This window comes from Protopterus annectens, chromosome 9.part0, assembly GCF_019279795.1.
Source record: "Protopterus annectens isolate FY-2018-M chromosome 9.part0, PAN1.0, whole genome shotgun sequence".
Taxonomy (NCBI): Eukaryota; Metazoa; Chordata; order Ceratodontiformes; family Protopteridae; genus Protopterus; species Protopterus annectens.
The window spans coordinates 805,188,719-805,213,949 of record NC_056743.1 but is presented as its reverse complement, the minus strand read 5'-3'; the positions used below and the strand labels follow the sequence as shown (position 1 = coordinate 805,213,949).

General features: G+C 40.2%; 1 protein-coding gene across 2 annotated transcripts in view; it reads right to left on the bottom strand.

Annotated features, from left to right (window-relative positions):
- The window catches only part of TFCP2 (transcription factor CP2), a 1,028,615-nt gene that overhangs the window by 888,449 nt on the left and 114,935 nt on the right, over nucleotides 1-25,231 (bottom strand). The window lies entirely within an intron of this gene.

Genomic DNA, 25,231 nt, shown 5'->3' with positions numbered 1-25,231 from the left:
AACTCACTGGTTAGTGTTCATTTTCTGGTATATATAGATTGTCTTACCTTTAAAGTACCTGCTTCATGCTTGGAATTCTCCAAACCATCCTACCACCTTGTTCCAAATCATTGTTTTTCACCTCACCTTATCTTGCCTTCTCTTCTAAACTGGCCTTCCAGTCTCCCAAATCAATGCTTCCTTCAACCCAATAGTTTCTTTACTCTTGTGCTCACCTACTTGTACTGTTTTCTCTGGTAGTTCTATATGAAACAATGTTTCACTCAGGTTAATATCAACTCACCCCCACAAAAAAGACAACGTCAAATAAGCCAGAAAGGAGTCCAAACTTCATTTTTTCTCTGCTGCAAGAAATTCATTCTATGCTACACGGCTTAAAAACAAAGGGACTGTGTCTAGATCTAGGGATGTCACTGGCTTAATGACTGCTGAGTAAAGGCATATAATTATTGAATATAATGCCCCCTTTGGCAAGTATCTGTCCAGTCACATGCAACAACTGAACACTCACAGAGATACCTTACTGAAAAGGATAAAAGCCAAAAAGAACATGTCCTACATGGACAGACCCAAAACCTTGATACTATACTCTGTATCCCACAGACTGTTAAGACATGACCAGTGTCTGGCATACAAGGTGTGCTTCGAATGATTACTGATGGATTAACTGCACATCAGCAAGTCAAATGACATCAGAAATACTTTGTCTAGGGATCTATACTTCTTCTGCAACATCAGAACAGTTTGGAGGGCCAGTATCTTGCAGAGGATACTATTGTTCTGGAATAGACTTCCCAACCACATAAAAAAAGTTCAGACTTGTCCATATTTAAATGCAATGTAGATCTATGGATGGAAAATGGAAAATTTACACCACGACTGCCCTCTGTACTAATGGGCAGAGGCAACCCCTAAATGCTTTACCCCATACATGGGTCCCCTAAAAGTATCTACAGCATAACCTCAGCTGTTCTCACTAAGGGCAATATATAATTATCAACCACCCCACACCGTAAGAAAAAAGTCGCAACACCAGCATCAACAATGCTGTCACTCTAAAAATATATTTGATAGAGGCACTTGGCACATACAAGCAGATTTCATAAAGATAACGGCAACCAATTTTTCTGTATTCAATATCAAACATTAAACTAGAATTAAGTTCTGAAGTTTTAAAAATCAGCATCACTGTAAAGCTTAGCTTCCCTCATATAAATTTAGCTGTTTAATGCACTTTTTAAAACAATTACAGCTTTGTGATTTTTCCTAATTTCGCTGAAACAACTAAAAAAAACTGCTCTGTGAAAGATTTAAGGTTAAACAACTACTCCCATGAAAGTGTTCAGGCATCATAGGATGTAACTAGTCAGTGCTGCTTAAACTTAGATTTATTTTTTTTTTTAAACAAGAAACATCTTTATTAAATTTATCACTTCTAACATAGGCAAACATCCATTTATATAAATGAAAACAAACCATATTGACAATCTTCATTGCAAGCATTGTACTTCACAAACGCCATCGACAATTGCTGTTGCAAACATACATCACTTATAATCTACCCAATCACTGTCAAACGTTACATAGCTCATTAAAATCCTGCCTTTTTAAACCCCATTCCTCCCCTGTATCTTCCCCCACAGTTCCAATTTTTTCTATGTAATTTGCTCCCAACCTTTTCTAAAGGTCACAATCCCAGTTTTCTCTCTCTTACTATTTTCACTACTTCTAATACAGTTGGTTTAGACTTTGATTTCCTTTTTCTAGTAAATGCTTTTTTGGCAGCCATCATAATTAGACTCAGCATAGCCTTGCTATGTCTAGGCAATTCTGATTCTGTATTGTAGCTCAGAATGCATTTCCCTAGTTAAACTAAATTGTACACCCAGCATCTCTAACAGAGTAGTCTGCAGGGAATCTTTAAAGTCTGCCAACTCATTACAGTCTCAGAAAACATGTTCACAATTACCTATAGCGTTACAGCAAGTTCTTACACAATTATACTACGTCATTCCACTCCACTATTACAGTATTCCTTACAATAGGGATGGTGCAAAAGCTCAGAAGAGAGGAAGGACCAACAGAGGTCTCTAGCAACCTATAAAGAATGGCCCTAGCAAAACCATCTCTAGCTCTGGATATCATATCCAACTTATAGTGCTTGGTAAATGTATGCACAGAAGGCCAAGTAATTGCCTAGAGAATAGAGTTAGTATCCAAACCCCTTGAAAAAAGCATCAGAAGAAGCCACAGCCCTAGTAGAATGAACATTAACAGAAGAAACAACACGCTTGCCATAAAAGGAACAAAAATAAATGGCTTTAGAAATCCAAAAGAAACAGACTGCTTGGAAACAGCCAATCCTAATGACATAGGATGAAAGGAAACAAAGATCTGATCAGATTTACAAAAAGTCTTAGTCTTACCCAAATAAAATCTCTCAACTCATTCACCATTTTTGCCATAAAAGGAGAATTAGTATGAAAGGACACCCATAACACTAAATAAGGAGGACAAGCCACAGGGGCTTGACGCTCAGACACTGTACTTCTGTTAGCCCTTATGTCTGTCAGATGAGTCTTCCAAGAACAATGCTGTAAGGAAGCTGAAGCTGCAGGCTCAAAAGAAACCTGGGTCAATTTTTCCAAAACAAAATTAAGATCCCAAGGAGAAGTGATAGGTTTCCAGGGGGGGGGGCTAATATAAAGGACACCTTTAGGAAACTGTTAACCTCAAATCTAGAAGCTAAAGGAGGTGAGAAAGGCAGACAAACACAAGTAGCTGATAAATGGGCCTTATCAGAAGAATAAGCCAGCCCAGCATTGAGCAGATCCTACAGATATGACAGAACCAAAAGAGCATCCACAGAAAGTGAATCCAGGTTCCTAGAAAGACCAACAGAAAACCTCTTCCATTTGGATAAGTAAGATTTCCTACTTGTGGGTTTCCTGGCCTCCTCCAGCACCCTGAGCAAATCCTCAGAAAGAAGGTGTCTGTTTGGAATCAAATTCCTATCACCCACAGTGTTGGATCATTCTGGAAATTGTGTTCCCCAAAGCAAATCTCTTCAAAAGAGAGTGTGAGGACTAGTGGACTCTTCTTCCTCAGAACCATAGTCTAAAGGAGAAGGGATCTGGGAAGAATAAGCAAGGGATTTCCTCATGTAAATCCATGCCTCCTCAGAAGAAGAATCCTGTTCCCTAGGCCTTTTAAAGGATGTAGAGGACCAAGGTGGAGGCAGGAACAGAAACTCCTTGAGGCGGCTTCAAAGCCATAATTAGGGTATTACATAACCAGAGTGAAATTCTGCCATTCACTCAGAGTCCTTAGGAGCAGGACAAACTTTTTTTTTGTTTCTTTTTCAAAGGGACTTCTGCCTTGCAAAACTTAGAAGGTTCAGACCCCAGACAGCATTCTACAATCTCCCTAACCAAAATCTGAGGAACATCCTTAGGACCTTGGGTAATAATCAGGTACGGTTGCCCCTGAACATCTAAAGTGGACTTCTGCAAGGCCTCCAGGGATGTGCACGAGGTTGGACCCATGCTGGCCTCTGAAGCGATCGCTGCAGAGGAATCCAATGAAGGAGTTGAGTGATCATCTGGGCTTTTTCTAGCCTCAGAAGAAACATCCAATGCAGGTAATACAGCAGAAGAATCGGACCAGATTTCTTGGCAACCTCCTTAATGGATAAATACAGGGCCCAAAGAGGAAAGCCAACTATGAAGAGTCTATGGGATGAAAGCCTGACAAATGAACAGGACATATAATCATGGGAGGGACAGGGACAAAATAAACACTGCTTGTGATGATCCTTATGGGGAATCTGTCTCCCACACTGGTATCTACCCTTTCTGGATGACATGGACCCCACAAGCAACACAACAAAAGAAAAAGATAAGGGGAAAACCCCCAAAAGGGCACTTATCTGAAAACGGCTTTGTGAACCAACAAACAAAGCAGGCGTTCAGACCGATGATCAAAAGATGGCATTTGGACTGGTGGCAAAGAAATTCTGAGGATGGTACGTCCGGACATCACTTTTATGCCCTGTGCTTTACGCTGGAAGCATACGTGTGATAATATGGTGTACCTTAAGCAACCTGCAGGATTTGGCATACTGCTTGGACATCAGGCCTCCTTTGGCTTGGGATCCCTATTGTAAGGAATACTGCAACAGTGAAATGGAAGGACATGTATAGATATTGCTAAACCAATCTGTGTGTGGGTACATAATTTACCACTACTGCCTTTGTTTTAGCTTCATTCTTATATATTTTTGGGATACAAAATTAAAATGTGTCAAAATGTTCTACAACACTGTAATGTCTGTCCTCTTCTGGTATTATCAGGTATAAAATAATATCTGCAAATTGAGACAGCTTTTATTAACTCCAATTATATCTTTGAATTTCTGAGTCCCTTATTTTCTTTCCCAATGGTTCTAAATATAATGCAAACAACAAAGGGGGGAGAGGACATCCCTGCCCGGTTCCTCTGCTCAAGCAGAAATGATCAGAGATGAACCTACTGCACTTTTCACCTCTGATCCCTCGTATATCCTCCTAATCAACCTTATAATTTTAATCAGGGAATGCAAATGCTTCCATTGCCCTACTCATAAAGCCCCAGCTTATTCTGTCAAATGCTTTCTCTGCATCAAGACCCACCATCAACAGTGATATTTTCTTACATTCTGCTTCTCTCTGGATCATTAATGTTCTGTTAATGTTGTCAAATGTTTGCCTCCCCTCCACAAAACCACACTAATCCATATCTATCAATTTTGGCATCACTTTTGCCATTCTTTTAGCAACTACAGACAAGCTTTTTAATTGTGGTTTAATATCGAAATGGGCCTGTATGAAGCTGGATCTGATGGATCTTTACGCCAAGTATTACAGCTACCACTTTTTTCTTCCAGGATGCTGGTAGTTCTTCTACTCTTAAAATACTGTTAAACACAACCTTTCAAATCTTTCAGTTTTTTTCCTTCATAGCTTTCAAACTTCCACAGGAATACCATCTACTCCTGGGGCCTTTCCTGTAGATTGGTTATACATAACCATTTTTCTCTCATCTCCTCCTAATCCGTTAGTTATTGAGTGTTATCTGCCTCTAACCTTGGCATATTTAATTATTCCATAAACATTTCCATTGCACTTTTTCTTGATTTCCACATTTCTCTGCTTTATATATACTTTCATAGAATTTTCTTAATATTTCTAATACTTCTACAGGATCGTGTCTTCCTTGTCATAGGCTCCCTAAGCTAGGCGACAGCTCTTTGTACTTTCTGTTGCTTTAGTCAATATGCTAAAAGTTTTTGTGCTGTAGAGTTATCAAAAAACAGTTGCTTAACAGAAATCCTTCTAAACTCGTGCATATTATCAAGTTCTGTTTAGCATTTTGCAATTGCTGCTCCGCTTAATCAGTGAGATTTCCCCTAATCTGCAATACTTTAACCATCTGTCAGTCACTCTAAATAATTCTGGTTACTTCTTAACCATATCTCCCTTTCTTTTATTTCTACCTTATTTTTAAAACTCCACTTTATTATCCCACTCCCTAGCTCTACTTTCAGAAGAAATTTCTATCTTCTTTAATAGCTCCTAAATAATTTCTACTACCCATTCCTTAAATTCTTCTCCTTTCAACAGATAGGATTGAAAAGTGCCAGTGTCTCATTTTTATTACCCTGTGTTTTTTATTTTACTTATTATTGGCGCATGATCTGAAATAGTTATTGGGTACGTATCAAGACCTTCAATTAAAATGTACACATTCTTGTGAAATGTAAATTCTGTCTTGCCTAGCCCAGTTTTGTACCTTGGGGAATTGCAAGTAAATTCACTCCGAACTTCCATGCCGAATATTTTCATAAATTTATTAAAAAATCTACCCTTTTTTATAATTTCCCCTTCTGGGCCACCCATACACATCTTCACTGTTGCAAATCAAATTCCAGTCCCTACCTGTAAGTAATATTTTTTGCTGAAAGCAGATTTCTCCCAAAATTTTCTTAAGCTCCATTACAGCAGTTTTAGGTAGACTATAAATATGTACCAGTGTAATTCTCCTCCCTTGCCAGTAGCGCCTTAGTACTACAAATCTACCATTATCATTTTTATCCTCTATCTCTACTGGAACTTCTTGTGCAATTAAAAGTACTCATGTTTCCATTGCCCCAGGTATCTCCACTGAATAACCATCCTGAAAACATTTCTTTATTAAACTCATGTTCAATTCTTTCTAAGTGTGTCTCCTATAGCATAGCTATTTGCACTATACATATTTTAATAAAGTTAAATACAAAAACATAAGACTAGTAATCTGTGAAACCATTGACATTTAAAGACATTACAGAAAGCATCTTTATATTAAAAAGTTATTATTCCCCACCTTTTATGTAGAACAGTTTTTTTGTTAAATGTCTAGTTGCAGCTTTGGGCTACATGCATACACTGTTTGGCAGATTGATCTTTTAGACAACTGTTTCTTGTCATGTCCATTTGAGCTTACAACACATCATACAAAACTTTTATTGAAAGCCCTCAAAAAAAAAAAACAATATCCCCTAAAACTTGTTAACTCAACACCATACAAAACTATGTACATCTTCAGATATTGACGTTTTACTCTCCTAATAGAAGCAAATGTTCCAAACTGACAGCCAAACTCAAACATGAGTTAACCTAAATGAAAGATTATCCATACTAAGACGTATAGTGCAGCCTGTGTTTCTACTAAGTGCTGTCTGGTTTTGTCTTATCTAAACAACTGAATGCTTTCAGAGAACATCATCTCCTAGCCATTTCTCTTTATCAGGCGGTCTCCTGGAGACATGAGGGCCAGATACTGAAAACTACTAAGCATACATTTATTTGCTCAAAAAAGCATTATCATATACAATATTCTTCTTCATTGACTTGCTTTCTCTTAAAACTTGTTACTATATCAAAACCACGAAAGATAGAACACACAAATAAACTTGAATAAAACACCACGACAATGGACACCAAAAAATCAGATTAGCGCTTTCGTTTATGCTGATTAGATAAACTTCATCAGATGTAAAACAAAAGGGAAACAGTCATTTATATACATAAGTTTACATGACATCACATCCTGTCGGTACAAAAAAATAACAGTATTATTAAAAATATACATATATATAAATATTAAATATAAAAATCTATATAAACATTTCCAAATGTGTATGTATATATATTTATCAATTTATTTAAAATTTATTATGATAACCTAACAAAATAATGCTCTCAACTTCAACAAGCTCATGATGGAAACTGTGTCATTTAATCCAGGAAAAACAGAAGCATTTAACTTAAGCTGCCACATTAGTTCTTTTTCTTCTAAATGTAAGGAAACCGGTCCCCCTCTCCCATTATCCAGAATCCTCTCTATTACTAAAAATTTAAATTCGTGATATGGGAAGGCTGATACATGCCTAGCCAAAGCATTAGTTAAATTTAATTTGGCTATGGCATGTGTGTGTTCATAAATCCTACATTTTATCATTCTATCAGTCTTCCCTATGTAATATGCGGGGCATTGATTACATAGGGCTAAATAAACTACCCCTTTGCTATTACAACTGAATTTATCCTTCAAATAAAATCTCGACCCATTAAATTCAAAATGTTCGGTAACACATATGTGTTTACACATACTACAAGCCCCACACTTAACCATTCCACAATAATGTCTATAAGTGTCTTTCTGTTTGAATTCCAAAATGTTCTTTAAATTTCTCCCTTTTCTAAAGGTAACATTTGGAATCAAACCTAAAATTTCTTTCAAAGACATATCATCCAATAGAAAAGACCAATTCTTAATAATAACGGTTTTAATATTTAAGGCATTCTGTGAAAATGTAGTAATAAAGTTAGTGCCTATGAAAGCCTTACCATATTCATCAATATTTAAAGGGGATGATTCAATAAATATGCTACTTGAAATATTTGAATTACTCACATCCAATCCATTATTCAATGAGTCATTCAATACATCCATACTATATTTTAAAATTGGTGAAAATATTCCCTGCCTTCTTTTAAGTGATACTTCTCTTGTTAGATCATTAATGAGAGTAGATGGATATCCCCTATTCAAAAACATTTTATATAAAATTCCACATTCATCTACAAAATCATTCTCCAAAGTAGACATTCTAGCTGCCCTGACTAGCTGACCCTTAATTACTCCACGTTTTTGATGTATTGGATGGCAGCTAGAAAAATGGAGAAATGAATTTGAATATGTTGATTTTTGATATATTCTAGATGTAAATGTATGCAATTCATAGTTTTTGTTTAACATAACATCTAAATAAGCGATAGAATTATCTTGAAATTCATAGGTAAATTGAATAAAATTTGTAGAATTATTCATAGCAGAGATGAAAGTTACAACACTTTCCTTATTCCCCTTCCAAAGAATAAATATATCATCTAGGTAACGAGTGTACCATACTACATTTTCAATGAAAAGGGGAATTTTGAAAAGAAAATTATTTTCCCACGCTGCCGTTACTGTGTTGGCGAAGGTTCCCCCACAAGGGTTTAGTGTTCTTCAACAAGGATGATTATACTAATAGAATATTAGATCTACTAGACTCCCCAGCTTATCTAGAGGTTTCATTAAATGAAATTAATAGTGCCTACCAGAGATTGAATGGTTACATCAGTGATTTGTTCATGGAAAATAGAATTGATGGGGACTTATTTAATTATTTGAAGATGACCTACCCCTTGATTCCAAGACTTTTTGGACTGCCAAAAATACATAAATGTTTGGATATGCCACCTTGGAGACTGATTATTAATGGCAGGCAGTCCCATTACTTATGGCTGTGCCAAATATATTGATTATAAACTTAAAAAATTTTTTAGAAAATCAAAAACAGATTTGTAAAGATTCCTGGGCATTTTTGGAAGCTATTAGTAAAGTTCAATTTAATATTGAATATAATTTTTTAACCATAGATGTCCGGGATCTTTACACCTGTATCCCACAAGATATTGGATGTGAATGGGTCAGGGATTTTCTATTGGATAAAGGCATGTCTGGAGATGACATTGATGTTTTGATTTACTTGTTGGAAATAATTCTGACGAATAATTTTCTTCACCTTTGATAAGAGATTCTTTTTACAGAAAACTGGGATAGCGATGGGTTCCCCTTGTGGGGGAACCTTCGCCAACACAGTAATGGCAGCGTGGGAAAATAATTTTCTTTTCAAAATTCACCTTTTCATTGAAAATATAGTATGGTACACTCGTTACCTAGATGATATATTTATTCTTTGGAAGGGGAATAAGGAAAGTGTTGTAACTTTCATCTCTGCTATGAATAATTCTACAAATTTTCTTCAATTTACCTATGAATTTCAAGAACATTCTATCGCTTATTGAGATGTTATGTTAAACAAAAACTATGAATTGCATACATTTACATCTAGAATATATTGAAAATCAACATATTCAAATTCATTTCTCCATTTTTCTAGCTGCCATCCACTACATCAAAAGCTTGGAGTAATTAAGGGTCAGCTAGTCAGGGCAGCTAGAATGTCTACTTTGGAGAATGATTTTGTAGATGAATGTGGAATTTTATATAAAATGTTTTTGAATAGGGGATATCCATCTACTCTCATTAATGATCTAACGAGAGAAGTATCGCTTAAAAGAAGGCAGGGAATATTTTCACCAATTTTAAAATATAGTATGGATGTATTGAATGACTCATTGAATAATGGATTGGATGTGAGTAATTCAAATATTTCAAGTAGCATATTTATTGAATCATCCCCTTTAAATATTGATGAATATGGTAAGGATTTCATAGGCACTAACTTTATTACTACATTTTCACAGAATGCCTTAAATATTAAAACCATTATTAAGAATTGGTCTTTTCTATTGGATGATATGTCTTTGAAAGAAATTTTAGGTTTGATTCCAAATGTTACCTTTAGAAAAGGGAGAAATTTAAAGAACATTTTGGAATTCAAACAGAAAGACACTTATAGACATTATTGTGGAATGGTTAAGTGTGGGGCTTGTAGTATGTGTAAACACATATGTGTTACCAAACATTTTGAAATTAATGGGTCGAGATTTTATTTGAAGGATAAATTCAATTGTAATAGCAAAGGGGTAGTTTATTTAGCCCTATGTAATCAATGCCCCGCATATTACATAGGGAAGACTGATAGAATGATAAAATGTAGGATTTATGAACACACACATGCCATAGCCAAATTAAATTTAACTAATGCTTTGGCTAGGCATGCATCAGCCTTCCCATATCATGAATTTAAATTTTTGGTAATGGAGAAAATTCTGGATAATGGGAGAGGGGGATCGGTTTCCTTACATTTAGAAGAAAAAGAACTAATGTGTCAGCTTAAGTTAAATGCTTCTGTTTTTCCTGGATTAAATGACACAGTTTCCATCATGAGCTTGTTGAAGTTGAGAGCATTATTTCGTTAGGTTATCATAATAAATTTTAAATAAATTGATAAATATATATACACATATTTGGAAATGTTTATATAGATTTTTATATTTAATATTTATATATATGTATGTTTTTAATAATACTGTTATTTTTTTGTACTGACAGGATGTGATGTCATGCAAACTTATGTATATAAATGACCGTTTCCCTTTTGTTTACATCTGATGAAGTTTATCTAATCAGCATAAACGAAAGCGCTAATCTGATTTTTCGTGTCCATTGTCGTGGTGTTTTATTCAAGTTTATTTGTTGTTACTATATCAAGCTATGGCCCTTAATCCAGTCATCCCCTATGCAAGAAAGGGGAACAGCACATTCATTTTTTTCTTTTTGTTATGCTCTTTTAACTAGACTTCTCTCTTTTTTCCACTGAAGTGCCTTCATTTCTTAAAACTGAACAAGAAAAAAGAAGGGAGAAAGAAAAAAATTAGGAGCACCTGTTCACATTAGTATCTCCATTACACTTAATAGAGAAAATATTACTCGCAAAAAAACTCACACACTGTCAAAATAGTACCACTAATAAAAACATTTTGTTTTACTTAACAGTTAACCTCTCATTTTCCCCTCTCAAGCATTTTTCCAAACATTAATGACATGAAGTAGGGCATATGAGTTTGAGTCCCCTACAAGGTTAAAGGCCAAAAAAATCTAATATTGCCAGAATTTCTTGTTCTGTAATGTTTCACAAACATATTAACTGCTTTGTAATCCCACATTTGTCAATTTCCAAGTTACTGTTTTTATTCTTGTTTATCTCCATCTCCCATATCCTCTTGTCTCTGCTTCATTTACAACATTTACAACATACTTTCGATTCTTCTAGTCGGCTCTTGTGCTTTTTTTCTTCTCTCAAGCGTTTCCTTTCAAACACTGGAAAAGGTTTCACTGGCACAGTCTCTCTGTGGTTTTTATTACCAGAAGAAACAGAATCACCTTCTGTTTCGCAGCTCACTTTTTGTTGGACAAACTTTTGCATTTCCTCCTCAGCATGTACTTCATCAAAAAATGATTTTGTCCCTCCACAGAAGATTTTGAAGATAGCTGGGTACAGCAGTTCGAATCTCGCATCTGCTTCTCGACATTCCTTGAATAGTGGCATAGATTACTCCATTCTGCCTGGTGTACAATGAGTAATCATTCTCCACAAACACTCTGCTCTCTTGCTTTTAGTATTTTCTCCTTCTGCCACAGTTTTGTCAGAATCAACTCCTGCTGGTAGGATGATTGCATCTTTACTATTAAAGGTCTATGCTGCTTTCTCATAGCCTGGTTTGGAGCATACACATGTTTCCTTTCAATTAACTTCTGTCATGGAATACCAGTCCAGATGTTCATTTGTGCTTTCATAAAAATGAACACAGTCTGTTCCTTCCAGCTTTTATGGTATAGCAGAAAATCTAAGGTTTTCCCATGTGCTCTGTCCTCTAATTCTATTTTTTGAAACATCTCTTCTTGTGTAGTCTCATATTCAACCAGTCTTTTCATTTCAACCACTGATTTTTGCAGTTTTATCACCCCCATCTGAATATATGCTTAAAGCGTCTTCCATTTTTTCTCGACCTTTTGTTATTTGAGTTGATATACTTAATCAGTGTTCCATTTATTTTAATTAGGTCTGTGAGTAGTTGTCTTATACGTCCCTCTAGGTTGTAAGAGAACATGTCTGGAGCTTGCACTGTTTTTGTCTGCAGTACTTTTCCCAGTCAGTGTTTTTTTTTTTTCTCCTCACCTTTTGAATCCGATTTTCCTTCAGGTCCTCTGTATTTCTTTTTTACTGGCATCCAGGCAGTGCACTTACTAGCCAGTTACTGAAACTTACCCAGAAATCTAGGTCCACTGGTTTTCTCAGCTAAGTTTCTGTTTTCACACTGGGAGAGCTACAATTAAGCTGTTACTCAATGTGTAGCCATCCTGGAAGTATTTACACCTTCAATTTCTGTTTCAAACATTCAGCATGCAAACAAAAACGGATGTACAGTGTGCTATGAAAGTCATACTCAGTGTAACACCTGAACATTTCCATTTGTAAATTAGTCAAAAGCATAGTATTAGGACTTTTTCCCCTCAGACAATTAATTTTTCCAATACGGTCAGTATTAACTACAACACCTTCAGTAACTAATGCTGCAGGTGGTACTAGAGAAGCATCCAGGTCAGGTAGCAACCTGCATTCATCCCCAGCTCATCAGTCTTATGGATGAAAGGGTTCTGATGTGAAGACTCATTCCTTTCAGTGGGCCACCAACTAGACTTACTATTTGTTCACTAGGTAAGTGGTTTTGTCCGCAGACCATTTTCAGCCACAACCTGGGCCAAACAAGTACAGTGTAAATACAATCTCCATGAATATTAGTGTCATCAAAAATAGACCAGCAAATTTCTGAACACCAGAAAAAAAGAAGTTATGTACTCATCATAACGTTCCATGTTTGTTGTCAGTCTCACCGTTCATTCTTACAATGATGGGTTTGGAGCAGATTCTCGGCTCCGACTCGGCCGAATACATAGCTGAAAGTCTCAAACCTGGCTTGTGCCAAGAAGGTATCCCACAATGCAGTGGTGTAATTCCTCAGATCTTGTTTGCTGCTACTACTGAATATGTACACTATATATATATATATATATATATATATATATATATATATATATACACACACACATATATATATATATATACACACACACATATATATATATATATATATATATATATATATATATATATATATATATATATATATATATATATATATATATATATATATATATATATACATATACACACACACACACACACACACACACACACACACACACACAAATATATACTGTGCCTAATAGAAGGAGAAACAAACTGAAAAACTCCTGAAGGTAGTAAAAACATCCACCAGGTCCATAAGGAGGAATCTTTGGCAGGGGGAAGAAAGGAGAGTTCGTAAGAATGAACGGTGAGATGGACAACAAACATAGAATGCTATGGTGGGTACATAACTTCTTTATGTTATGTTGTCCTAGCTCATCTTCATTCTTACAATGATGGGACAGTGTCCCTAGCACCTTTACCATGGGTGGCTCACGGGAGTACACCTTTAAGCACAGTGGAACCAAAGGAGGCCCTGTCCATGGAGGCCAAATCCACTTTGTAATGTGTGATAAAAGTACATGGAGTGGTCCAAGTAGCTGCTGCACAAATATTATCCATGGGAATTCTGGCTTGAAAGGCAGATGACTTGGCCATTGCTCTAGTGGAATGAGCCTTCACTTTGAAAGGTAAATCTCTGTGATTTGAGGTATAAATGAATGTAATACAATTAGAAAGTCAACTGGAAAGAGTAGTTTTAGAAACTGAGATGCCCTTTTTCACATCAGAGAAGGATACGAATAATTGGTCAGATTTTCTAAAAAGTCTTTGGTCTTATGCAAATAGAATCAGTTGTCTATGCACGTCTAGTTGATGTAATGTGCATTCTGCCTTGTTGCTATGATTAGGAAAGAACACTGGAAACTCTATATATTATGTTGTTTGGAAAAGAGACTTTGGGTAGGAAAGACTGATTAGTTCGCAAGGATACCCTATCCTTATGAAAAATCAAATATGGCAGTTTGATAGAAAGAGTTTGCAACTCCGATACTCTTCTAGAAGAAGTTACAGCCACTAGAAACAAGGTCTTCCAGGAAAAGAAATTGAGGTCTGAAGATGATGAGGGCTCAAAAAGTGGTAACGCGAGATGAGACGGAACAAAATTTAAATCCCAAGGAGAAAGGGGTTCCTTAAAGGGAGGTCTTAATAAGGAGGCACCTTTTAAGGAGGCTCTACACAGCCTGTGTGACATTAAGTTGGAGACACAATCACCAATGTGGAAATTTAATACTGCAGCGGGTTGAACTCTTGACAGTTGCTGCAGCTGAACCTTGCTGGAAGGGTTCCGCCAAAAATTCCAAAAGAATGGATAGGTGCAGAAAAAGAATTGAGGTTCGTGTTTTGAGCCCAAACGGAAAACCTTTTCCATTTGCTAGAATACAGTTTTCTAGTGAAGGCTTTATGAGAGGACATTAAAATATGTTTAACTTTAGGAGTGAAATTGTGAAGTCTGACTAAATTGGGAAGTGGAACAGCCAAGCTGTCAATTTTAGGGTGTGGAGAGAAGGATGAAGCTCCCCTGACATACGAGTCAGCAGATCTGGCACTGGGTCCAGAGTGCGAGGCTTCTCCTGAAGAGGAGGCCAAAGGAAAGGGAACCAAACTTGGCAAGGCCAGTAAGGAGCAATGAGAATTATCCTGCTTCCAGAGTACTGTGCTTTCTGAATGACTCTGGGTATGAGAGGAAATGGAGGAAAAGCATACAGAAGTCCGGAGGGCCAATCATGAGCAAGTGCATCTCTCGGTGTCTCCCCCGAAGGGGGGATTAGGGTAAAGTAGTTTCTGCACTTGGCATTCATGGGAGTGGCAAAGAGATCGTAGCAAGGCTGACCCCATGTTCGGAAAATCATTTCCGCTACATTTTGATTGAGACACCACTGGTGAGGCATTAAGATTGCTCTGCTCAGCTTGTCCACTATCACATTGGACTTCCCCGGAATATGCCTTGCTATTAGAAAGTGCTGGGAAGCAGAAACTGATTATTGCCAAATTCTTAGGGCCTCTCGACAAAGGGGGTAAGATCTGGTTCCCTCCTGCTTGTTTACGTACCAAACCACAGACATATTATCTGACTGTATCGCAATTGTCCCTAGAGGGAGACAGTCGTGAAGTGCTTGCAACACAAGAAGCACTCCTCTCATCTCTAGGACATTTATATGCAAGTGAGCCTTGTGTTCTTGCCATATACCTTGGACTGTTCCCAGATAATACCCCCCCCCACCCTATCTGAGAAGCATCCATGGTCACTGTAGCTATGGGTTGATGTGGAACAAAGGGTCTCCCTATGGTCACATGAGTGGTGTGTCTCCACAATCTTAAGTCATTCTTGCATGATTCCATTATTCTGATGAGGTGAGACATCGGAAGCTCTTGAAGTGACCATTGGGAGAACAACAGCCATTGAAGGATCTTCATGTGCATTCTGGCAAGAGGGACCAGTGTAATTGTGGAAGCCATTGTTCCTAGTAATCTTAGAATTATCTTTGCTTTCACATTGGTCTTGGGAAGGAGGCGAAGTATCTGCTGTCTGAGCGCTACAACTCTTTCCGTTGGAAGACGTGCTACCATAGAGGAGGTGTCTAGATCTGGGCCTATAAACAGAACATGCTGACAGGGGAACAAGGCAGATTTTTTAAAGCTAATACCCAGCTGATTGCAAATGTCCAAAGTTAATCCCTGGCTTGCTGGAGTAGATGCTTGGTGGTGGCAGATAGGAGCCAGTCGTCTAGATAGGGAAACACTCGGAATCCTAGATACCTCAGGTGAGCAGTGACTACTGCCATGCATTTGGTGAACACTCTGGGGGCTGTAGTGAGACCAAAGGGCAGAGCTCGGAACTGGTAATAACTGGCTCCCAGATGGAAGCATAAGTACACCTTCTTGATGTCCTGTCCATTTTTATGTGGTAATAAGCATCTTGAAGGTCGAGCACATCCAATCATCTTTCCCTAAAAAGGGAAGTATAGACTGCAGTGTCACCATTTGGAACTTTGACTTCTTGACAGATTTGCTTAATTTGCTTAGGTCTAATATGGGCCTCCAGTCCCCTGTTCTTTTTGGCACCAAAAAGAACCTAGAGTAAGTTCCAAATCCTATTCGGTCTGCGGGGACTTCTTGGATGACTCTCTTGTGATGACTCTCTTGTGCAGCAACTTTTGGATCTCTACAGTTGCTTGCTCCCTTAGAATGGGTGGAACATCTGGGATTGTTCTGGTCTGTGTAACAGGATTGGAAAATGGGATGGAGTATCCTCTGGATATTTTTAGCACCCATTTGTCTCTTGTGATAGTTTGCCAGGCTTCTGGGTACATGGATAAACATCCCCAGACTCCAGAGTAGAACAGTCGAGCCTCCTTTCAGGAGCGCTGATGAGGGTTGCTGGCGAAAGGAAAAAGGAATCACGGTCACCCTGGCTCTGCGGGCCCCTTCTGCCTCTCGGGCGGAATCTACAGTTACTGCCTCCCCTTCTGCCCCTGGGGAAGGAATCACCCTGTGCATCCTAGAAAACTCTCTAGTGTCTTTTGAACCACATTTTCCACTCTTCTAGCCTTTAAGAAAAGGTCTTGAAGGTACAGAAAAAAAGTACTCCAACGGCAGAGAGAGTTTTTCCTTCCTGCTTGCACCGGGTTAGAGTGTCTTTTACTTTGCGTCCAAAGAGTGAGGAACCATCAAACTCTGAGTTAGTAAAAGTAGACTTAAAGGGCTCCGCAAAATTGCACAAGCACATCCAGGAGTGTCTCCTAAGGGAAACTCCGGAACCAGCTGCCCTGCTCGCTCCATCTGCTGCATAGTATATGTGCCTCATGAAGGAGTTGACAATGGAATTTAAGGTAGACAGCTGGGAGGAGAACTTCTCATTCATCCTCACAGCTAATGTACCTTGTAGAGTATCTCCTAGCTCTTTCAGGAGATCTCTTTGTAGCCTTGTAAAGTGGGATAGGTAGTTCAAATGTCGCTGACGAAAAGACATGCTTCCTGTATCTATCCATCATTCGAAAGTCTTTATTCGAAGGATGAACAGATGAGGAAGTCTCTGCAAGTTCCTTCTTGGTGGCTGCCACCACCACCATAGCATCTACGGGAAATCCTTTCCCGAAGGAGCTGACAAGAGTTTATTTCGCCTCCAAGGGACTGGTTCCATTAAGTCATGCGACTCCCATGCCTTTCAACTGACCAAGTCCATTAGCTCATCGAAAGGCGAAGACACCCAGGAGGCTGAAGGTTGAGACCCAAAAGCCTTCGGGTACACGGACTCCTCATCAGAAGGGGTGGTGGCCTGCCAGCTGCCTCTCTGCTTCAGGATCACTAGAATATCTGCAAATGAGATATCAGAGGAGGACGACTGTGGGGACCCTTCCGACTCATCGAGGTCAGTGTCTGAAGTGACGGACTCATCTGGGGAGTCTATGTGCTTTCTTTTGTAAGTTCTCTTCCGAGGTGGTTCCTCAGAAGGATATTCTGGGGAGGTCTTGGAGGAGAGGGGTTCACCCACTGGGGGATCCTGAGGCTCTGGATTTCTGCTGACCTGTGGAATGGGTGGTGCCGAGACAGTGGCTGGTGCCTTAGGGGGACATGTGCTAGTATCCCTCTGTGGTGCTGAATGGGCAGACAACACCCTCATCAGCTCAAAGGCAGATCCTGCCAGCTCTGAAAACTCCCTGGGCTCCAAGGAAGGCACCAGAACCATAGAGATCGGACTAGAGGCTGATGTGGGAGCCGAGCTAACACAGGTCGACGCTCCGAGGTGTAGACTCAGCACTGAAGATCGGGCCCAAGAATCTCCCCCCAGAGTCGGCCCGGGAACCCCGATGATAGAGTCGGACCAGAAGTTGGCTCTGTGAACACCGAAGGGGGTCTCAGAACCGAAGGATTCACAGTAAGCAGTACCAAGCACTCTGGCTCCGAAGGTCCAGCTTGGCTCGGAGGAGGAACAGTGGGTAAAAATGGTACAGTAGGCTCCGAGACCAAATGGGTCGAAGCCAAGAATAATTTAGTCAGCGCCGGCGACTTCAAGAGTCTGCGCACCATCCGTTCCAAGTCATCGTCTGATAAGCTCCTGGCAGACCTGGAAGATAGGGATGGAGAGCGAGACCTGTGCAGAACTGGAGATCTCAGTGTGGGAGAGACTGGTGAAATAACCAAGCACTGGCTCCGAGTAGAAATATCTTGCGGTTCTGAGGACTTAGGAGCCGAAGTACCACGCTTGTCAACTAATATGACCTCTGACTGTTCCGAGGACTGTGGAGCCGAGGAGGTAGTAGCCTTAGAGATTTTTGGTAGCTTGACTGGCGGCTTCGACTGAACCGATGTTGCAGGTGAATGTCTTTTCTGGGATTTTTCTTTTTTGGAAGAACAACTATGGATAGCTTCCTCAAAAGTTGGCTTTAAGAGCCCTTTCAGGATCAATTTGTTTCTCCTTTCTTGATTTACACTTGCACTGAAAGAGTGACAAAAGGTGCAGTCTTCTCGTATGTGAATAGCAGCAAGGCAATGTCTGTGATGGACATGTTTTGTAGGTGGCATATTTTAAAACCCAAAGGCTATGTTCCCTCTGTTTTGAGTTTTCAGACATAATTAAGATAAGACCGCAAAAACAACAAGAAAATTTAGCTATAAACTACTGAACTGTTAAAGCTACACTGGACAGTAACTACAGAGAACAAGAGGAAACGAGACAACCAGGGAGAAAAAAAATAGGGCCTCTAATTCAAAACGGTCCTATTTTCCACACAAGACAACAATAAGCTACAAGCCCTCTAACTTAAATGGGCGAATAGCTCTCTAACTTAAACGAGCTATTAATAAAAAGTACAGTTTTGTACCTACCATAAATGTAGATGTTAGAGTGCACTGCTGCAGTCATCACACTTGGGGTTATCCTGCCGTCAGGCGGTCACGCAGCCAGCCAGAGTTCCAAAGTCTTGGTCCGGCGTCAGCTGCTGTAGCTTCTTCCCTGACGTCAGTGCGCCAAGGGTATATTAAGAGGCATCAGATGCCATTTTCTTCAGTTTTTCTTGCCCCAGATGTCAGGTGCCCCCAAGTAGGTGGGCAATACATATTGCTAATTAAACATGTAAAGGAAATAAAAGGAATACCTTCAGTTACAAGCAAATACTCCACAAAGGTTGTACCAGCTAGAAAGGTATAGTAAAGTTCAGCTAGGTCAGAGGGGATGGAGGGAGGGTAACCTGGACTGCAGCAGTGTGAACACTTGAACATCTACATTTATGGTAGGTACAAAACTGTACTATGTTCATCGTGTTACACTGCTGCAGTCATCACACTTGGGTTGAATCCCAAAGCTAAGGATGGGTGGTGGAGTTAAACAGGGTTTGGAGAAGCTAGTAGGCTCTGCAGAACTGCAGTGGCAAAGCTAGCTCTGGTTTTAGAGTATAGAGGTAAGTGATGGTGCTTGGTGAAGGTGTGCACTGAACTCCAAGTTGCAGCCTCCAAAATATCCTTGGTTGGTACCCCCCTGAGAAAGGCTGTTGATGTAGCTGTAGCCCTGGTGGAATGGGACCTAATGCTAGCAGGTACAGGTTTCCCATGGTGTGTGTAGCAGAAACGGATATAATATCCTATCCATTTTGAAATGGTCTGCTTTGAGAGGGCTTTTCCTTGTGATCCTGCAGCATAAGATACAAAGAACTGATCAGATTTTCTGAAAGCCTTAGAAGTAGTAACGTAATTGCCTGTGAATGTCCAAAGAGTGCAGGAGCCTTGCTCCTTTGTTCTGGGGGTTTGGGAAAAAGGTGGGCAAATGAATGGTTTGGTTTAGGGCCACACTGGATACCACCTTTGGCATAAAGGAAGGGTTAGTTCGTAGAGCGACTGTCTTGATGAAAAACGATGAAAGGCTCCATCGCCATTAGGGCCTGTAGCTCTGAGACTCTTCGTGCTGAAGTTATTGCTAGCAGCAGGGTAGTTTTCCATGATAGAAACTGTAAATCAGCTGTAAAAGCTGGTTCAAAGCACGGCAGTGTAAGGTTTTCCAGAACAAAGTTGAGATCCCAAGTAGGTGTTGGTGCTCTCCTGGGCAGTCTTATGTTCTTAGCCCCTCTGAGGTACTGTCTTAATAGTTGATGTAAAAATATAGGAGGATCAGTGTTGTAGTGAGCTGAAATCGCTGAGGCGTGGATCTTAACAGATGAAAAGGAAAATCCTTTGCGCAACATCTCAGATAAATATTGTAGAATCTGAGGAATATTTGGAACAAGGGGATTTTGGCCTTTAGCCTGGTTTCAGGCGCAAAATCTTTTCCATTTGTCTGAGTAGGTTTTCCTGGTGCTGGGCCTCCTGGCCTCAAGAATGACATCCATAACAGCTTGAGAGAAGTGTTGGCTGGTTGCTTAGGTAATTTGCCATGCAGCCAGATTTAAAGTCTTGAGCTGGCTGTGTAGAATCTGATTGTTTTGCTGAGTGAGTAGGTGAGGAATTTGAGACAAAATCCATGGTGGGCCGTGAGCCATGTTCCTTAGTATTGGATACCAGTGTTGGCGTGGCCAGTCTGGAGCAATGAGTATCATTTGTGGCCTCTCTAATCTGGTTTTCAGCAGCGCCTTTGCTAGAAGAGGCAGTAGAGGAAAGGCATACACTGTTAATGTTTTCCAACTGAATGAGAGGGTGTCCACTTTCCAAGCTAGTGGGTGGAATGTCCTTGTGCAAAATTTCCAAAGTTGGTAGTTTTGGGGGTTAGCAAACAGATCTATGTCTGGGCGCCCCCATTTTTGAGTTATTACAAATACTTGTGGATCTAGTTTCCACTCGTGAGGATCCATGATGTTTCTGCTTAGATAGTCTGCCAATGTGTTTTTCTTTCCTGGCAGGAATTGTGCTTGTAGTTGAACTTGGTAGGTCAGTGCTGTGTTCCACAAGGTCATTGCTTGCCTGCATAGGATGTAGGAGTGTGTGCCCCCTTGCTTGTTTATGTACCACATTACTGTGGTGTTGTCCGTCTTTATTAGTTGTCCTGGATGTAGGAGGTCCTTGAAAGCTGTTAGGGCATTTTGTACAGCTAGCATTTCTTTTTGATTGATATGCAGATGCCTTTGATCTGTACACCATTTGCCCTGAATGCACTGTCCTGCCATGTGTGCTCCCCAGGCATAATCCGAAGCATCTGTTATAGTTTGCTTGGCTGTGGGTAAGGTAGAAGGCTGACCCTTGTTGAGGTGACATGCCTGAGCCCACCATAGAAACTACTGTTGAAGGAAGGGAATGAGTGGTATTATTGTTTCCAAGCTGTGGCTGTGTTGAGGCCATACGCTTTTCGGGTACCACTGCAATTTCCTCATATGCAGTTTTGCAAATGGTATTAGTAGTATGCAAGATGCCATGAATCCCAAGGCCTGCAGAATTTTTCTTGCAGGGAGTTGGGTCTTTGTTGCCATCATTTTGAAGTATTGAGTCAGCTGTTCTTGCTTGTCTGGCATGAGATAAGCCATCTGGGCCATTGTATTTAAGCTGGCACCCAGGAATATTATGTTTTGTGAGGGCACTAGTTTTGATTTCTTTTCGTTTAATGTGTACCCTAGGCAACTTAATAGGTGTTTGACAAATGCCAGATGCTTTAAAAGAATGTCCTTGCTTTCTGCTTGAATAAGGCAGTCGTCCAGGTATGGATATATTTGAATTCCTCTGTCTGCAGTATGCAATTACTAGTGCCAGGCATTTTGTGAAGACCCTGGGCGCAGTAGATAAGCCAAAGGGCAGTGCAGAGAATTGATGATGAGTTGAACCTGCAATAAATCGGAGGTATCTTCTGCAATATTGTCTGATAGGGACATGCAGGTATGCCTCCTTGAGATCAAACGTTACTAGCCAAGCCTTCTTGCCCAGCATGGGAAGAAGTTGCTGTAGTGTTAGCATCTTGAATTTGGGTACTTGCAGATAAGTGTTTAGAATTGAAAGGTCCAGAATGGGTCTCCAGGCTTTGTCCTTTCTGGGGACTAGAATGAGTCTTGAGTAAAATCCTTGTCCTTGCTCCTGTGTAGGTACCTGTTGAATAGCTCTCATGTCCATGAGAGCTGTAATTTGTTTTTGCGCCTCTGCCCATTGATTTGGTGGCAGGTTTGGCATTCCTTTTATCCTTGGTAAAGTGTGAAAGTGGAATCTGTATCCTTGTGAGACAATATTTAGGACCCATTTGTCTTTTGTGATGATGTGCCAGTTGTCTGCAAAAAGTGCTAATTTTCCTCCCAAGGGAGCTGCCAAGAGGGATTTGCTTGGCAGTCTGAGGGTTAAGTCATTGTGTTTGTCTTCTGATAGCTTGGGACCTGTCTTCTCCTCCTTTCTGGGTTGCGATACCCCATTGTCGAGGCTTGTAAGGGCCTTGTGACTGACCTCTGCCCCTTGGGCGTCTGTATTTGCCCCTCTGTGGTCTGTCAGAAGCTGGAAAGGACCAGTTTTTTGTTGGCCAATTTCTGCTGAAACGAGGGGGTTGAACCTGTAAAAAATCCTTGACCGTCTGCATAGATTTTGCCTTATTTTCCATTTTCTTTAAAACCTCTTCTGCTTTTACACCAAATAAAACATCCTGCTGTAAAGGTGCATCCAATAACTTTGCTTTAACATGATCAGGTAGGGTTTGTTCTTTAAACCAAGCATGCCTACGTATAACAGACCCAGTCACTGCTGCTCTACAGGAAGCCTCCAATGAATCAAATCCACATTGTAAAGTATGTTTTCCCACTTGTTCAGCTGCATGCAACAAATCTTGCATTTCCTTGAAATCAGGCTGCTCTGAATGTGTGATCATTTTTTGTTTTGAGACATCAGGTATTGCATGTGAAACTGGCAATTTAAGGCCCTCATAGCTAGAGTAGCTGAGGTATATACTTTCTTTCCCCATCTGTCTAGTGCTCTCTTTCCCCATCTGTCTAGTGCTCTGGAATCCTTTTCAGAGGGTACAGGATTTTTAGCAAGAGAGGCTTTAACCACTTTGGGACCCTGGGAAATGGTTTCTGGGTCAGCAACAAGGCTTTTATATAGGAATTTGTGAGAGTCAGGGACTCTGTAGTATCTGTCTGGTTTGGCTGGTGCAGGAGGTAGAGAGTCTGGGTTAAGGCTAGATTCTAAGTAAACATCCTCCACAATGTCTAACACGGGTGGGATAGCAAGTGGTCTGTACTGGGGTAGTAAAAGGAACTCTCTGAGCCTTTTCTTACAATCAGAGTAAACCTGGCCTTCCCAGTGGAAATGTTCCCTCATGGTATGTAAAGTTTCACCAAAAGAGTAGTCTTCTGGGGGAGATGCTGAGGGAATAGACTCTTCAGCATCTGAATCTTCATAAGGGGGAAAAGAATATTTCTGTTCCTCAGAGGAATCTGAGGAAACTGAGACCTGGTCAGAGCAAGTGTAATCCTCCTCCTGTCTTGGCCTTTTATCAGGAGGGGGATGGGAACCCCCGATTAAGGTAATTAAATATTCAGCCATCTTAAGCATCTGTTTCTTAGGCATGGGGCCTTGTACTGGAGACTGCTGTACAGTCTTTTCTGCTTTTAAAGGAGTTTTCAGCTTTGCATAGGATTTAATGGTGAGTGTAGTCAGTCTGAAGACACCTTCTGCAACTGAAGGCGTTTCAACTGCACAGGAATCTCCTTCAGCCCTGGAGTCGGAAGAGGCTAAAGATGAAGGCTGTGGCGGCCTAGTAATGTCCACTTGGCAATCGGAAACTGTCTGAGGTTCTAAATCAGTGGTCGTCAGGGGCTGCGTAGGCGCCTCACTAAAACCGGAGAACCGGCGACTGGCCCAGCAGAGGCCTTGGAGTCTGGTTTGGGTCTCGGCTGCCTGTCTTTATCCTTGCATTTTTTTATGCATTCCGGTCGTTGGTTGCTCCGACGGCATGGTATAATTAAATTTCCTACCAAAGTAATGTCGAGCAAAATCAAACAGACGTTTAATAGTTTGTTTATTAAACCTAGCACAAAACCAACAACCTGTGACGTCGTAGTCTGGGCCTAGGCAAGGAATACAATAAGAATGAAAGTCCTTATGAGATATTTGCTTCCCACAAGAAATGCAATTGTTAACTTTTTCTGAAATCGGACTGAGGCAAGAAAAGGTTCCCCAACAGGGTACTTAGCTTTATTGAAGACTTCGGTCTGAAATTCGATTTGAAAATATCAGGAGTCGGCCGACCGGCACTTGCGAACTGCTTCTACTTCGGGCATCACGCGGCAAGAAAGACTGAAGAAAATGGTGGATGCCTCTTATATACCCCTGGCGCACTGACGTCAGGGAAGAAGCGACAGCAACCGACACCGGACCAAGACTTTGGAAATCTGGCCGACTGCAGGACCGCCTGACGGCAGGATAACTCCAAGTGTGATGACTGCAGCAGTGTAACACAATGAACATCTAACAGACAGAACAACCACCACTACAAGGGATACCAACAGGCCTACAAAGCGATGACAAAAGCCAGGCCAGAGGGGATAAAACTATCACTAACTGTAATGCAAGAAAATGCACAATGAATTAAATAGAATTGAAAACTAAGCTATCTATTATCAAATATAACAGTATAGAGGAAAAATAAGAGAAAATTTGTCAGAACTTAGCCAAGATGAGCACATTCAACTTTGTAAAGCGGCAAACAAGATCTGGGGAATGACACCACTGCATTGTGGGATACCTTCTTGCCACGAGCTAGGTTTGAGACTTTCAGCTATGTATTCAGCAGAGTCGGAGCCGAGAATCGGCTCTGAACCCATCATTGTAAGAATAAAGGTGAGACAGGACAACATAACATGAAATGTTTGCAACTAGCAAAGTCCAAATCGAACATGGGAAAAGCATGAACTCAAGAAAGGTGTTCATAAGCTAGGACAGAATCCTGCACCCCAGCGCCGTGACGCAGACATCTTATTTAGATGCTGTGCTGTCCCAACCACTACACAGTGCACACATCACTACATGTGTGTGTCCACACAAGGTTGATTGTTGTCACTGAAAGTATAAAGGCCAATGGACTTCGGCCACAACACTGAGAAAGTGAAGAGGATTTGCTGGAATCCTGTTGACCAATATTTTGTGTACTGTACT